Source organism: Adiantum capillus-veneris, chromosome 2 (assembly GCF_014529385.1).
Source record: "Adiantum capillus-veneris isolate H3 chromosome 2, ASM1452938v2, whole genome shotgun sequence".
Taxonomy (NCBI): domain Eukaryota; kingdom Viridiplantae; phylum Streptophyta; class Polypodiopsida; order Polypodiales; family Pteridaceae; genus Adiantum; species Adiantum capillus-veneris.
Genome location: NC_140932.1, coordinates 45,904,832 through 45,909,864, shown reverse-complemented (window position 1 = coordinate 45,909,864; position 5,033 = coordinate 45,904,832). Strand labels below are relative to the sequence as shown.

General features: G+C 44.4%; 1 pseudogene; it reads right to left on the bottom strand.

Annotated features, from left to right (window-relative positions):
• Positions 1-493: 493 nt before the first annotated feature.
• Positions 494-4,096, bottom strand: LOC147462703 (pentatricopeptide repeat-containing protein At1g11290, chloroplastic-like; annotated as a pseudogene).
• Between the last annotated feature and the right edge of the window lie 937 nt (positions 4,097-5,033).

The following is a 5,033-nucleotide window of genomic DNA, read 5'->3' as shown; positions in this document are numbered from 1 at the left end:
TGAGACCTTTCAAGGGTGTGGGAGCTAGTGCAACAACCAGAAGAGGAAGAGACGGAAGAGATTCTCGTTTTAAAACAGGTCCTAGTGCACAAGGAAACGAAAGTGAAAGGTAAGATGGTCCGCCGATCTTTGGTCAAATTGACAAAACTATGCGGCTCTCGATGCAAGCAGATCCTCCTCAAGTACAAAGAGCTACATCTTGAAGCATTGGTTCTAGTATCGACTATTTGAGAAGTGCACATCGAATCAACGGGTTGAGTCTGGCATGTTGCGTGCTACACAAAACAAGAGCCACTCCAGTCCTTCGCCACAGATTACCTAGTCGGAATGAAGTTAACTAATTTTTCCTTAAGATTTTGGGAATACCGACACGCTGACAGTATACCACAGAATGACTTTATGGAAAATGTACATTGAAAATGGGAATTCCAAAAAAGACTTGTTACGTGTACTCCCGCATATGTGTATGTCTTGAGTAGTGTGAAAGATGAAATGCCTGGAACATTTTATCTGTTTACTTGACGAGTGTTGTGACTATGATAGTAGCGAGATTTAATACATCAAGACATCCGTGAAAAGATTTAGGCGGTCTGATGTGATTGCTAGATAAGCAAAAATCGTGATTCGTGTCTAAGATCTCAGCGGGGATAAATGACGTGACCATGATGATAGATCTTCAATGGCGTGTGTCTTTTTGCAAGAGCACTGGTTGGGGAGGGGCGGGCGAGGCCAAGCAGCAGAAACTAACGATTTTAAAAACTGACGACATGGCAGCTGCTTCCACAATTCGCACTGCAAATCAGGAAGCTTCCATGTGGCAAGCTGTTCGTCTGCTGCTATTGATTTCTCACTTGGGTGTCCGAACTGGTTACAACTAGGCTATTGCTAGAATGTGGAGATGACCTTATGTAGTGGAAGTGGGCAGACGGCTCCTTGTACCGTCTCTATGTCGCAGCTCCACAAAGAATAGTTTTCCATCAGCTTTCCATCTGTCAGCTCGACTGGACTCTTTGATGATAACCCATAATTTTGTAAACCTGTATCAGTATTGTTTTCTCCCTTGTGCATTGTAAGTATTTATTTGGCTTCAGAGATCTCAAGCTCCTTTTTCTTGCAAGAAAAGAGGGAGAGAGGCCCAAAACTCTCTCATGAGCCAGGATGAGAATGAGCCTAGCAAAGTAAATTTGCCATCAGGCCAATGTTCTGGGAGTTTGTTTTATAATTTGTAAATTTGTACAGAAGGCCTCTTTAAAAAGAACATACAATTGTTACGAAACCCTCCAAATATTCCCACACCCTTTTGATGCCACAGAACCTCACAAGCAAAGTAGCAAGCTGCTCTGTACTTCACATTTTATGAAGGATCGCATAAAATATGGATTGTCAGTAGAGGATGAAAGATATGACTCCCGAGCTAGATTATCACATACTGTCTAAAATTATTTGCTCAAGCCTCAATGTCAAAATCACACAAAAGCATAACCCACCAAGAAAACCTCTACAATCCATCTGCCCTGCTAGTACGAACCCCACATGACCAAGGTGCTGTCAAGACCTCATGCCAGAATGCTTGCAATGCTCTTAACTTCTCCCTTATATGGCTCTGTGCCTCACTTACTAGCTTAAACCACCCCTAGGCCGCAACCCCCTGCATCCTAGCAATTTTAGCTCCTAAAAATTTGTCATTCTAGATTTACATGGCCACTTCATGCCCAAAATTTTAGCCATTGAGAGGAGTCCAAGTGCCAAGAGCAAAGTTGAGTCTGCTGACCCCAAGATGAATGTGATCAAGGTCCATGCATCTGCCTTTTGATAAACGGTCCAATGCACTTCATAATGTAACCAACAATGTCCAATGCACTTTCGGCAGAAGATATTCAAGACATGCATGTCGGCACGATAAAAAATAAATACAACTATCACTTGAAATTGCTGCACATCATCAGAAAATAGCCATTATAAGACACTTTCCATCTTCACAGTACACAATCGCTTCCCACCTTCAATTTACTTTGTGCATGCTTTCTATCACCAACCCAAACACACAAAATTCAAAACACTGTTTAGAATATATCCAACCACTACGCCTTGCCTGCTTCCAATCTCATTGCTTCAATGTCTTTGGCCTTCTCTAGCATGCCTGCTGCTGCAAAAATATCTGCCATTAACACATACGCCCCATCGCATTTATCTATCTCTATCACCTGTTCAAATGCCCAGCTCCCCACCTTCAAATCCACCCATCTTCGGCAAGCACCCAATAGGCAAAGCCAGATTGTAGAGTTAGCGGGAATTGGCATCTTCTGGATCACTTCTGCTGCCTTTACTAGGTGGCCGGCACGTCCAAGAAGATCAACCATGCAGGCATAGCACTCAATATCAGGCTTCAAACCATAGGTGGTTCCCATACTATCAAAAAGTTCTTGACCCTTTTCTACCAGACCCAAATGACTGCACACATTGAGAAGGCATAAGAATGTCACACCATCTGGAAAAATGCCCTCGTGCTGCATTCGCTCGAAACATTGAAGTGCTTGCTCACCTTGAGCTTCTTGTACATAGCCTGTGATTAATGCATTCCACAATACAACATTCCGAAAAGGAAGGTTTTCTAGAACACTTTGTGCCTGGGCAAGAGCACCACACTTGGCATACATGTCCACAAGGGCACCACCCAGCTCTATTCTATGCTCCAGCAACCCCTGCCTTGAAATCTCATCGTGGATTTTCTTCCCCCTGTCAATGGCCCCAATCGCAGCGCAGGCTTTTAGAATGCTCAAATACGTCACGGTATTCGGGGGAATGCCCTCACGTTGCATTTGCTCAAAGCAATGTAGAGCATGTTGGCCTTGCCCCTTTTGTGCATACCCTGCAATCAAAGCACTCCATGAGACCACATCATGAGTAGGGAGCCTTTCCATGACACTTTGTGCCTGAAAAAGTGCACCACACTTGGCATACATGTCCACAAGCGCACCGCCCAGTGCTACATTATGCTTTAGCAAGCCCTGCCTCGAAACCTCATTGTGAATATGTTTTCCCCTGTCAAGGGCTCCAATCAAAGCACAGGCTTTTAGAACGCCCATGTAGGTCACCGCATTTGGAGGAATGCCCTCACACTGCATTTGTTGAAAACATTCTAGAGCTTGCTGTCCTTGCCCTGTTTGAGCATATCCTGTGATCAAAGAGCTCCAGGAGACCACATCACGAGAAGGAAGATTGACTAGGACACAATGAGCCTGGAGAAGAGCACCACATTTGGCATACATGTCCACAAGAGCATTACCCAGCACTATACTTTGCTCCAGCAGCCCTTGCCTTGAAATCTCATCGTGGATTTCCTTTCCCTTGTCAATGGCCCCAAGAACAGCACATGCTTTCAAGATGCACAAATAGGTCACGCCATTCGGTGGAATGCCCTCGTGTTGCATTTTCTCAAAACAGTCTAAGGCATTTTGGCCCTGCCCATGTCGGGCGTAGCCTGCTATTAGAGCAGTCCATGGGACAATACTGGTGCTATTATGGTTTTCAAGTAATGCTTGTGCTTTGTGAAGCTCACCGCACTTTGCATACATAGTGACTAAGGCGTCTGAGTAATTTTGATCAATTAGGCCCCTTTTCTGAAGCTCATGATGTATCCTGGAGCCTGTGGAAAGATCTTTGCTCTTACAGCATGCCCATATAAGTGACGGGGAAAGAGCATCAGCATTATTTGCAGGGTCTATGCACTGATGTGCTGCAAGTCCGAGCCTTATGAGCTCGTCTGCAACCCAAGGTGGGTTGTCACGGCTATGGACCCAGAGAGGCTGTGTGGTAACCTTGTGCTTGAAATCCGGATGCTTGGAGCTTCGCTTGCTGCTGCGATTGTCCCACCACTTCGACGGATCCCTAAAGAATTCCTTCCACGACAAATCCAGGTGGGTTTGCCACTCTTCCCCTCCACCCATGCCCGTCCACGACCCATAACCCTGTAGCAGGAGCATTTTCAGTGCATGCCATCTCCAATCAAGCAACTCATGGATGCAGCACAAAATACTCTCTCTCGGGTGTGTCTGTGGGTGTGAGTGTGCGCGCTAATAAAAAGACGAAAATGGTATAACCTAGTAGGAAGAGTTCAACTCTCCTCGTGGGATAGATCTTTAAGGTCTCTTGGGATAGTTTCCTACGATGTTAAGACTTGACTGATAGCGCCAGCCTACCCTCGCTTAGTATTTTAACTATGTTGAAATGGGCAGAGTTCTCTCCACCTTGCCCCGTTGAGACGTTCACGCATAGAACAAGCAACAAAAGGACACGATTGTTGATGAAAGCAAAACCTTTGCATGCATTTGTGTGAAACCCCTCTTATATTATGAGAGTGCACTTCACTAGCGTTTCTCTCAAGTACATTCATAGCATCCTCAAACATCATGTCCATTATGAGATCGCACATGGCAGCATTTTTGGCATTCCATATGAGCACCATACCTTGAAGGAGTTTAAACGAAATTGCTTATGAGCATGAACAGAGCTAACAAATCCAAAGGTGGTGCCCTACCACCAGAGCTTGGCCTATTTCCACCATTCTTGCATTGCACTACAATTCTAGACAATAGGCTTTATAGTTTCAACTCTACCACATTTAGGGCATTTGCTAGTTCCAATTTCATTTTTAAGTGTACATTCTATTGTGGATTGACCTCCCATAACTATTCTCCAACAAAAACCTTGAACTTAGACATGCTTTGGCTGACAATATCTAGAAAGAGACTCTTTGCCACCATGCTTCATCTTTAGTGAGACCTCAGGTTGTATTACATCCCTCATGAGCTTTAGCTTCAGGCAACAGCATTAGATAAAATATTAACTACGAGTTGGCCACCAATTTAATCATGCATGAGTAAGAGACCAATCTCTGTACTTTTAGTATTTGTGGTTATAAGTGGGACTTGCAAGTTGTGGATGCAAGCACATAAGAAGTTCCAGGCAATTCTGTACTATCTTCTTGCAAGTCCCCCCTCCACCAAGAAAAAAAAACCTATTAGAGTCTAGCA